Raw genomic sequence first — 13,129 nt, forward strand, 5'->3', positions numbered from 1 at the left:
AGCTGGAAAAGATAAGGAAGAAGGAAATGAGGGCAACGAAGGAAAAGAGAAAGATGTAAAAGAAGAAAATGGAAAAGGAGATGAAAAAGAAGATGAAAACAAGGCTGAAGTTGGAAAAGAAATTGAAAAAGAAGAGGTCAAAGAGGATGGAAAAAAGGAGGAGTCTCCAAGTATTGTTTAAAACTGCCCTATATAGCTTCATAATTTGGTAATATGTACCTTCATGTTGTAATGTTAATAGAGATAAATATTTTTATCAAATATTTTATAAACATACTTTTTCTTTAGCATCAACTTAATTTCAGAACATCTCCATACTGATTATTAGCCACAAAGTTCCTAATATCAAGCCTTTATAAACTTTGTGATTATAGTAGTGGAATATATGGAAAAAATATGCTTTAAACTTTTGTCAGTGATTTCTGTTTTCTGTAAAGTATGTGTTAAATCTTTGAATTTTAATTTCACTCCTATACATGTGATAACTTCACAAAATGAAGAATTCCAAAGGAAGAGTTTCATCCTACATTCTTGTGGTTCTCTAGGTTGCTTTTATAAACAAAGTGAACTATTTTCATGTAATGCTAAGAGTTTCACTTATCTTTCCCAAATATAACTTTATTATTAGCTTGGGAAAAAAATGAAATGGTATTCCCATTTTTAAAAGAAACAAGAATGTTTATTTCAGAAGGGCAGTTTTGATTATATGTGTATGCACAAAATTTTACTGGATTTATCTTAATAAAAAGACTCTTCAAAAATAATTGAAGTTTGTTATATCTCCAAAAATGTAGTTAGCATAATATTATAATGCTTGATTTTTTCTATTGTGATATTCATGAAAGCATTTAATTTTTTTTCACTGAGATAAAATTAACACAAAATTCACCATTTTAATTATTTCAAAGTGCACAATTCAGTGATTTTTAGTATATTCACAATGTTGTGCCCAATGTCTAGTTCTAGAGCATTCCCATCACCCAAATAAGAAACAAAGTACCAATTAGCAATCATTCCCTATTTCCTTCCAGCCCATCCCTCATCCTCCAGCCCCTGGCAATCATAATATGCTTTCTGTCTCTATGGGTTTGCTTATTCTGGACATTTCATGCAAATGGAATCACACAATATGTGTGTAACCTTTTGTGTTTGGCTTCTTTAACTTAACATAACATTTTCCGGTCCATCCAGAACTTAACTCTTGTTTATGTCAATTAGCCTGTGGTAAAATTGGTTTCCTTATGTGTCATTTTGCTTAAAGTCACAGATTCCAAGAACCAATTGACGTTAAGTGAGGACTTCCTGTACTTCATTCCTTTGTATGGCTGAGTAATATTCTATTACATTGATATTCCATAATTTGTTTATTGATAGACATTGGGGTTGCTTCCATGTTTTTTCAATTATGAATAATGCTGTAAGGACATTCATATGCAAGTTTTTATGTAGATGTATGTTTTCCTTTCTCCTGAGTATGCGTGTATATATATAGGAGTGAAACTACTGGATCTTCCAGTAAGTCTGTGTTTATCTTTTTGAGGAACTTCCAGACTCTTTTACAAAGTGGCTTCAGCGTTATATATTCCTACCAGTGATGTATGAGGGTTTTAATTTCTCCACATCCTTGCCAACACCTGTTATTGTCTGCCTTTTTTTTTTTTTAAGACAAAGTCTTGTTCTGTTGCCTGAGCTAGAGTACTGTGGCGTCAGCCTACCTCATAGCAACCTCAAACCCCTGGGCTCAAGCAATCCTCCTGCCTCAGCCTCCTGAGAAGCTGGGACTACAGGTGCTTACCACCATGCCTGGCTAATTTTTCTATTTTTAGTAGAGACAGGGTCTCACTCTTGCTCAGACTGGTCTTGAACTCCTGACCTCAAGTGATCCTCCTGCCTCAGCCTCCCAGAGTGCTGGGATTACAGGCATGAGCCACCGCGCCTGGTCTGTCTGCCTTTTATTATAGCCAACCTAGTAGGGTGATTTGGGTATGATAAAATCTTGTGATGATTTTGACTTGCATTTCTCGAATGATGTTGAGCATCATTGCATGTGCTTGTTAGCCATTTGTATAAATTCTTTGGAGAAATGTCTATTCAATTTTTTTTGCCCATTCTTTAATCAGGTTGTCTTTTTAACACTGAGTTGTAAGACATATATATTTTAGATACAAGTTCCTTATCAGATACATGATTTGCAGAAATTTTCTCCCATGTTATGGTTTTCTTTTCACTTTCTTGATAGTGTCTTTTGATGCAGAAAACTTTTTCATTTTGATGAAGATCAATTAATCTATTTTTTCTTTGTAGCTTATATTTTTGGTGGCATATCTAAGAATCTTGCTAAACCTCATGTCACCAAGATGCACACCTGTTTCCTTCTCAGCGTTTTATACTTGTATTGAATACGTTTAGGTCTTTGTTGCTTTTCTCTGACAGAGCAGAAAACTAAATTTATTATAATGAAAATAGTATTCAGTCAATGTCTGCACTTTAAGTGATAGAGGAAAATATTTGTGTTTACTCAGAGTAAATACAGATGTTTTAGATTTAATTGATTTGCATATTCCTTAATTACCTTTACATCATTAGAAACAATATTTTTAGACAACAATAGAGTGTAACAATACGACAAATATTATTCAAAATTCTTTCAATTAATGCAAATTATCAGGAAAAGGAAATGCTATACATGAAATTACCTCAGACTAAATGAAAGAATATAAGAAAAAGAAAAAAATGTTATAGATAGCTGTGCTTGAAGTTTCTTTTTTTTTAAATTTCAGAGTATTACAGGGGTACAGACATTTTTGTTACATGAATTGCTTTTGTGCCATATGAGTCAATGTTATAAGTGTACCCATCATCAAGATAGTGTGCATTGTACTTGTTAGGTGTGAATTTACCTGTTCCCTCCTCCCCCCCCCACCTGCTTGGTTTCTGCTGAGTTTTACTACCATATGTGCACATGAGCGTTGATCAGTTGATCAATTAGTTCCAGTTTAATAGCGAATACATGTAGTGCTTGTTTTTTCATTCTTGGGATACTTCACTTAGGAGAATTCTCCCGTTCCCTTCAGGTTGTTACAAAGTGTATTAGTTCACCACTTTTTATGGCTCAGTATTACCCCATACTACACATATATCAAACATTTAGTGTTAATTTTTGTATATTATGTGAAGTGGGGGGTCAACATTCATTTACGTGTGACTGTCCATTTTTCTAAACACTATTTGTTGAAAAGACCGTTCTTTCCCTCATTGAATGGTCTTGGCACTCATGCCAAAATCAATAAACCACTTATGTATGAGTTTATTTCTGAATTCTGAATTCTATGACATTGATCTATGTCTATCTTTATGTCAGCACCACATTTTTGATTACTGTAGCATTGTAGTAATTTTTTTTTAAATTTTGATAATAATTTTTTATATCAAAATGTGACAATTGCAGTGTTACCAATATATAAAACATAAACATTTTTTGTTGTTGTTGTTGCTGGGGCTAGAGTGCTGTTAAGTCAGCCTAGCTAACAGCAACCTCAAACTTCTGGGCTCAAGCAATCTTTCTGCTTCAGCCTCCCGAGTAGCTGGGATTACAGGCATGTGCCACCATGCCCGGCTAATTTTTTCTATATATTTTTAGTTGTCCAGTTAATTTCTTTCTATTTTTTAGTAGAGACAGGTTCTTGCTCTTGCTCACGCTAGTCTGTAACTCCTGACCTCAAGTGATACTCCTGCCTGAGCCTCCCAGAGTGCTAGGATTACAGGTGTCAGCTACTGCACCCGGCCATAAATAAGATATTTTACCTTCTTATTTCCTGTATTGTCTTCACATTCCAGTGAATATTTTACACTTACTGCTCATTTCAATTTGGACTAGCCATATTTCAAGTGCTCACGAACCACATGCTGCTAGTGGCTATCATACTAGATATCACAGTTCTGTGATAAAATATTTAGGAATCATTATCAGAAAGAAGATAACCTTTACCATCACCTCCCGATGGAAATAAATCCCTATCAGACACAAAAGCCTGCAGGTCTACGACCAAGATGTAGAAAAGGTAGCTGATCCTCACCTAAGAGCAACTATCCAGAGAAAAATTTAGCAGGGATGCTGCATCGCTATAACCACTAATTCCTTATTCTGTACAATGTACCAAGTTAAAAAACATTACAAGGCTAAATGATAATATTCCACACATTTTAATGTTTTTAGTTTCTTCTTTCAGTACAAAAGTCTCTTCATCATTTTTTTCTCTGTGTAATTATTTGCTTCAATTTTCTTCTCCAAAATGTATAAATTTACTCATTTGTTCTTTTTTTCCTGATTGAGTTTCTCAAAAAGCCTTTTGCCTCTCCTGGCAATCTTACTTACTTCTGCCCATTGTCTACTTTCTTCCCTCAATTATTTCTTTCTTCAGTTTTGTCTCTTTTTCCCCCAGAATATTACACGGGTACAAACACTTTGGTCACATAAATTGCCTTTGCACCACCCGAGTCAAAGCTACCAGTGAGCCCATCCCCCAGACAGCATGCACTGTACTCATTAGATGTGAATTTACCCATCCCTTCCACCCCCTTTCCATCTCAACGATCCATGATGAATATTACTTCCATATGTGCACATCAGTGTTGATCCATTAGTACCAATTTAATGGTGAGTACATGTGGTGTTTGTTTTTCCACTTTTGTGGTACTTAGAAGAATGGTCTCCAGTTCCATCCAGGTTAATACAAGAGGTATTAGTTCACCATTTTTTTTATGGCTGAGTAGTGCTCCATGATATACATATACCAAATTTTATAAATCCACTCATGTATTGATGGGCACTTGGGTTGTTTCCACATCTTTGCAATTGTGAATTGTGCTGCTATAAGCATTCTCATGATGTTTTTTTGTTTTGTCTTTTTCATTTTGTTTTTTATAGAATGTCTTTTTTTTTCCCCCCTTTGGGTAAATACCCAGTAGTGGGATTGCTGGATCAAACGGTATTAATAGTTTTACTTTCATTTTTTTCAGATTATCTCCATAGTATTAATACTTTCCAAAGAGGTTTGACATCAGGAGATGTTAGTCTTCTTTGTTCTTGTTTATTCAGAGTCCTTTGCAATTCCATGTGAATTTTAGAATCAACTTGTCCATTTCTGCAAAAAGCGGGGTCAGGGGGGTCAGTTGAAGTTTTAATTGTGATTTCAATGAATATGCAGATCAATTTGGGGGAATATTTCTGTATTAACAATACTAAATCTGCCAACCCATGAACACAGGATGTCTTTCCATTTATATAGTTTCTCTTTAATTTCTTTCTGCAATATTTTGTAGTTTTCAGTCTACAAGTCTTCCGCCACTTCCTTGGTTAAATTTATTCCTAAGTATTTTATTATTTTTATGTGATAAGTGGCATTGTTTTTTGATTTCCATTTTGGGTCATTCATTGCTAGGGTATAGAAATACAACTTATTTTTATATATTGATCGTGCATCCTGTAATTTTGCTGAACTCATTTATTAGCTGTAATAGGCACTTTGTGGAATTTTCAGGGCTTTCTATTTATAAGATCATGCCATCTGTGAGTAGAAATAGTTTTAGTCCTTCCTTTCCAATTTGGATGCCTTTGTATTTTTTTTTCTTTCCCAATTGCCCTGGATTTAAAAAGATTTCACATTCTGTATCCCCCAGAACAATAAGATGAAATAAAAAAAAAAGATTTCACAAATATTATGCATAAAAAAGGAAATACATAAAAATACATGAAGTCCAGCTTTCAAACCATAGGCCTCTGACTCTACCTTTCCCAGGGCTTCCAGGTCCTATACCGTTTCATACTCTGTCTCAAACTTACTACAATGCTACAGTAATAAAAACCATCCCAAAAGGACTGGCTAGACTTCCAGGCACCTTGCCTGGATTCCCTGTTTCCTAGCCACATACTGCAACCACAGAGAATACTTTCATAATATCCAAAATAGAAACTGGGCTCATAAGCACCTTGATCTCCTTCATTGTCAACACTCAAATGAAAGTAACAATCTTGGTTTCCTCTTTAGAAATACATTCCAGGTGACTGGAAGAACTGGGGTCGTGGGTTATCTTTACTTTTCATGTGAAACCCTACCTTCTATATAAATAAGATAGCCAGTTTCACTATACAACATTATTTTAACTATATAATAAAGCATTCATATAACAAGAATGCCATGGAATACTACAGGAGGGTCATTCCTTCACATCATATTACTAAAGTAAACTTTGTCCCCCAGGTCTTGTTTTACTTTGTTCCTTGATGTTTAATTGGATACTACTTTCTCTTTGCCATCAAAACTTTGCTTCATATAATTTCTCTAAGAGACTTAACTATAAAATGTGCATGGAGGAGTAAGGTGAGAGGGGTGCTAATTTATAGAGACAGTATACCATCACTGTAAGTGAAAGTGAATATACATTACAAATATACTATAGCAGAACAATCTTTACTGAAGATGAAGAGAAATAGACAGTGGTACAAAAAAAAAAAAAAACCTACAGGAAGCTCTACAGAGAAAAGTTGTTTCAGAAGGGCACTTGGAGCTTCTTTAGTAATATGAGCCATCTTTCATTAACTATTGTACTGGCAACACAAGTTTGTGGTAAAATGTAATGCTAATTCAGTACAATAATTGATTTTTCTGAGCATTTAGTGCTGAAGTTTATCTAAAATTTTCTGGTGTGACTTTAAAGGGTTTACACCATTCATAGCATGATTCTGGCTAATGGAAATGACCTTTGAAATCATATTGTAATCAGATGGGAAAGTATGATTTAGTGTATTGCTATATCATGAAAAAACTATTAAACATAATTCTTCAGGGGCATATCTGCTACATAAAACAAGACCTGTCCTTAATGTTTCCCCCAATAATATTTAAAATGTTCTATTCTGATCATTATTAATCCTTATAAAAACCACACGTTTGGAATGACATGAGCAAAACAATATGTAGAGTAAGTGCACGTCAAAGCTGGAGTCTAATCTCATAATTCATAATGTAAGTGTTATTAACGACCTACTGACATCACACAGATAAATTATGACATAATTTTTAAAATTGGGTTTTGATAATCTTCAAATAGTAATGTTTTGGTCCTAAAAAATTATTTATTGAACATACTATTATAGCAATTTTCCAAAATTAAACAGCAGAACTGTTAAGTCACTTAATATATAAGGAGGGGAGAAAAAGCCCACCAAATTAGCTATGGTTTAGCTCTTCCTGTGTTAAAATTAAATTAAATCTACACCAGGCAGTAGGTAAATGACTTGTGTGAGGGTACTTTTTTGGAGTATAGAAAAGCTTTTTTATTGTGATATTTACACAATAGACATGATTAATTTTTATCTTAAAATATATATATACATATTTAAGACTATTACCTATAATTAATAATAACTCATTTACTTCTCATAAATACAATAGTCTTTCAGATTATATTGGCTTCCTTAAAATGAAAAAGTAGGCAAAAGTCCAATTTAATTATGGAGTAATATTTTCTCTCACATATTATTTCTATAACTACAGTTGTTTATTCTGATTGTTTTTTAAGGATTTTTAAAATCTCTTTAAAAAATGTTTCCCATGAATATTTTCTTTACATATTTATATCACATATCACATAATAGTATAAATCAAAATGGTTTTCCTTTCTTTAAGAGTTAAACATTAAAAATTAAATAGTCCTTAAGGACACAAGCTATGGTTTACTATATGTTGCTTGATAATATATGCCATTTTTAATCCATAATAAATAAAAATATTTTTTTCTTAAAAAATATTTGCCTTTAATCCCTTAGCAATTGGATTGTACAGCCCAGGTTTGGTGGTATTTAATAAATAACATAAATAAACACTAAACTTTGTAGAAATTGATTTGCAGATCATATAATGGGGAAAGAGGTATATATGTGTGTGTCTACGTGTGTATGTGTTTTCTACAGGGGAGAGAAAGGAGAAATTATAAAGTGAGATGGATGCTTTTGAAATATTTTAGTATTATTGGTTTAAAAGGCTATTTTTCACATATGTCAGGAACTCTGATGAAGGATTAAATAAATCCTTCAAATATTTAACACTTATAAAGTGTTTACTATGTGCCAGAAACTGTTCTAAACAGTTTACTTATATTATACATATATGTAAAAACATATTTACATATAAAAACCCTATGAGGCAAGAACTATAATTGTTCCTATTTTATAGATGAGGTAACTTAAGCACAAGGGCCTGTCTGTTTACTAGAGGGTAAATCCACAATTTCCAGTATTTGGACTAGGTTATGCTGCCTTTCAAATAGGCTAAACCCACAAGCCATTTTTCCCAACAGGATTTTGGATTTTTTGTTTTATTTTGTAAAAATAATCTTAGAAACAGTGAAAAATGATGTTACTCAGCAGTGTCACAACTTAGATTCTTTTTTTTTTTTTTTTTTTTTGAGACAGAGTGTCGCTTTGTTGCCCTGGCTAAAGTGAGTGCCGTGGCGTCAGCCCAGCTCACAGCAACCTCAAACTCCTGGGCTCAAGCAATCCTACTGCCTCAGCCTCCCGAGTAGCTGGGACTACAGGCATGCGCCACCATGCCCAGCTAATTTTTTCTATATATATCTTTTAGTTGGCCAGATCATTTCTTTCTATTTTTAGTAGAGACGGGGTCTCGCTCTTGCTCAGGCTGGTCTCAAACTCCTGACCTTGAGGGATCCACCTGCCTCGGCCTCCAAGAGTGCTAGGATTACAGGCGTGAACAACTTAGATTCTTTAGTCCATTTAGTCTATAAATATTTATTGACTACTTACTATGTATCAGTTAGATACTAAGGTTACATCAGTGAAGAAAACAAGAATCTTCCTTGCCCTCATAGAATTTATAGTCCAACAGAGAAAATCAATATATTTTTAATCACATAAATAATTATGCCATTATAACTTTTTAATGCTATAAAATAGTAAGGCAGCTTAATGACAGCATGACAGAGAACTGGAAGAAGATTGTACTTGCAGGTGGTTAGCAGTGCCAATTGTCACATAATGTGCTGTCTAACCCACTTGCCCAAACATGGGTTAACTGGGCTCAGTTGGGAAATTCTCACTTGAGGTTTCTCATGTGGTTATAGGCACATAGTGGCTGGGGCTAGAGTTAACTAAAGGTCCAACTTGCCAGCCATTTAAGATGGCTTCTTTGATCACATGTCTAGCACTTTAGCTAGTATGATTTTCCGAATGTCTAGCTTGAGCTTCTTTACAGCATAGTGGTCTCAGGAAAGTACAACTTCTTATATGATGGTTAACTTCCCCCAGAATGTGTGTTCCAAGAGACCCAGGCACAAGTCGTAAGGCTTCTAATGACCTACCTGAAAAAACACATATCACTTCTGTAACATTTTATTGCTCATAAAGCAAATCAAAAATCAGCCAGATTTCAAGGAGAAGAAAATAGACAAGGAAATGAATATGGAGAGGCATGGTTCACTGGGGAGCCATCTTTGGGTATTAGCTACCACAATTCTCCATTTTCTTCATTCTCCATTTTCACAACTCCTACTAGATGAATGTTGGATGTTGTGGATTCATTCCTTATTTTATTTTTAAAATTTAATTAATCTATTTTTTATTTTTTGTCTTTTAATTTTTTTCACATTCCATTTGTTAGAAACAATCATTCTTTATTTTAAAATATCTTTTTCTCTCCTATTTTTCTTCTATCTGTCTTTTTCTTCTAAAATATGTACTTAAATTTTCATCCAATCTACTTGTTGAATTTTATATTTCTGTTTTATTTTTTATTTCCATGAGCTCTTTCTTATTCTATGATTTCCCTTTTTTTAATAGCTTGCAATACTTGTTCCTTGTTGTACAATTTTCTTTCCTCTCTCCTCTGATATCAATTTTATGACAGTTTGTTGGTGTTGGTTGTGTTGTTTATTTTGAATTTTCTATGCCCTGGATTATTATTAATGTATTTCCTCCAAGGTTCTTACCACATCCCCATTTTGACTTGTTTTGGTCTCTGCCTTTCATTCTAGAGCCTTTTTTCAAATGCCTGGTGATTTAAGATACTTAATATTCAGATTTCAGAATGAGAAACAAAAAAAATTGATTGACTGGAGCTTATCAACTAATGACACCATGGGATGTTTAGTAGGAATCTGGCCATTTCGCAAGCAACATGAAGTGATCGATGTCATTCTTGATGGACCTTTTCTCTTCACCTAGTGAGTTTCTCTAGAAAGGAATACTCCAAATGCCTGTCTGGATGTATAAGCTTGAATATAGACATTCTGAAAACCCAAGAAAGAAGGTGAGTGGTGGGTCTCTGTATTAGTCAGGTTTATTCATAAAAACAGAACCAATAGGATATATTTGTATATAGAAAGAGATGTATTTATAAAGAGGTGTGTGTGTGTAGAAAGATATTTATTAATAAGAACTGACTCAATACGACTATGGTGATTGGCAAATCCAAATCTTCAGTATGGGTCACCATGCTCAAGACCCAGAAGAGCCAATGGTGTAGTTCCAGTCCAAAGGCCAGCAAGCAAAGACCCCAGAGAGCCAATGTGCAGATGAAATCCAAAGGTAGTCTACTGGAGAATTCCCTCTTGCTCTGGAAGGCCAGTGCCAGTATTTTTGTTCTATTTAGGCCTTCAAATGATTATATTAAGCCTCACCACATTCTGGAGGGCAATCTGCTTACTCAAAGTTACCAATTTAAATCATAATTTCATCCAAAAACACCCTCAAAATTGACACATATAATTAGTCATCATAGTCTCATTGATTAATATGTAGACATTCAACTGATTCATTATTATGTTTTTAGAAAAGCGCCTTATCCCCATCCTTAGTTGTCCCTGGTATCACTAAGCCCAGAGTCCTTTTGTTTCAAACTCTTTAGAGACTAAACTTTCAGCCTACGGCTGCTTTGACCAATTGAATATGGCACAGTGATGCAGTGTCAGTTCTAGGCCTAGACTGTAAAACAAACTTTATCAGACTTGGCACCATTGACATTTTGAGCTGAATAATCCTTTGCTATATGAGACCCTCCTGTACAATGTAGGATGTCTAGCAGCATGCCTGGCCTCTGCTAACCAGTTGCCAGTTGTACTCTCCCTCCACTTGTGTTACCTAAAAAATATCTCTGGACACTTCCAAATAACCCCAGTTGAGAACCACTGATTTAAAAAGATTAGTGGCTTCCTCTTTCTATTTATAGGAACATTGAAAATGTGCTATGGGAAAAGTCAGCCTCCATGTGAGAAGTCTGACTACCTTGAAATAATCATGCTATGAGGAATTCCACATATGAGGAGAGATGCCTGGGTGCCCCTCGGCCTTTTTAAACATTCTAGCTGAAGTGCCAGGCATGTAGATGAAAAAGCCATCTTGGGTGGTCAGCCAGTAAAGTTGTCAGATGACTCTAGCCCTAGGTCATCTCACCCTCTAACTGTAGCCACATGAGAGACTCCAAATGAGAACCAGTTAGCTGATCCCTGTCAATCCACAGAATCTTAAGAAATAATAGTAAATTTTTATTTTAGGCCACTAAAGTTCAGAATAGTTTGTCACAAGATAATAAGTAAATGGAACAGAAATCATTAAAGAATTAATGCAAGAGTATTATTAGGACTAAAGCATCTGAGATTCTGGATTAAAGAGATCCATCAAGTGCTCAACATAATGAATTTTAAAGAAAAGGAAATATGTCAAGGTACATACATCATGCAGAAATTTTAGAATATCATAGAATCAAAGAACACTTTAAAAGCTTACACATTTATATTCTCTCTCCCTACTCTGTCACCTACACACACCCACACACACCCCACAGAAATCAGGTCAAAGGAAATAGAATGGCACAGGACTTCTCAACAACAAAGCTGGAAGCTTGAAGACAATGAGACATGTATTCAAAATTATGAGATAAAGTAATTTTCAACCTGGAATTTTGTATCTAGATAATTTATCAATTGAGTAAGGGAGTAAAGTTAGAACATTTTCATACATGTAAAGTCTCAAAAATTTTGTCTGCTGTGTACTCTCTCAGAAAGATTACAGAAGGAAATTATTTCATTATGTCAAGTGTGGAGACTTACATTTTGTCAAAGTAAATACATGGAGTGTTACTTTCTACCTATAGTAGTTATTTTATATTACCACTGTCTTAGAAGGGATTAGGATGCATTCTAAGCCAAATGAAATATATGGGGGTAGATTCTAAGTTAGGAGTCAAAGAACCTCTTGAGATTTGGCTGCCTGAAGTAGAGTTCTCAGTTTGCTTCTATACCAATTTCCTAATATCAGAAGAAAATACCTTCTGGTGTTCATTTTCATGTTCCATTTTTTTTTTTCATTTTGAAATATAAAGAATGAGCTCTTTCCTTACAAATGGATTAGGAAGCAAGCCTAAAGACAAGTGTTAAAGACAAGTGTTCTCACAACAGAGAAATGCAGTTAAAGACTATGAAAATAAACCAGGAAACATTCTTGCATCTGGACTTCATCCATGCAAGATTAACACTGATTCCCTGAAGGAATGGTATGGAAGAGAACTTGGAGGACATAAAATATATGTGTGCTCACAAGTAACTAAAATTACTTCAGATTCACAGAGAATTCTTGGACAAAAACACAATCTTTACCATCTAATCAAACATGGAGAAGGACTTGGGACATGGGAAATGACGAGATAAGAGGTAAGGACAGCCATAGAATAAGTCTAATATAGACACCTACTTACTTCATATTGACAATTCCAGCAGTTGTACCTACCTTGTTAATATCATAATAAAGATGCATCAGCCTACTTATTATTACAAAGAAATTACTCACTCTAATGTAGTCATTTCATTCACAACCCTTGTGTACCTATGATGTATACCATGAAAATGGGTGAAGAAGGGTCTAAGTGATCAATGAAAATTTAAAGCTTGTAAGGTCACATTGATAAGTGTTTCAGAATCTCAGTGAGAAAAGTTGGATGATGGTTCCAAAATGGTAATACAGAAGCAAGTTGGCTTTACTTCCCCTCCATGGAAAACCAAACACAAATATATAGTGCCAAGAGTATCACCAGAAATAGCCTGAAAATAGAGTATGAGG

The sequence above is a fragment of the Eulemur rufifrons genome, chromosome 30 (genome assembly GCF_041146395.1).
Source record: "Eulemur rufifrons isolate Redbay chromosome 30, OSU_ERuf_1, whole genome shotgun sequence".
NCBI lineage: Eukaryota > Metazoa > Chordata > Mammalia > Primates > Lemuridae > Eulemur > Eulemur rufifrons.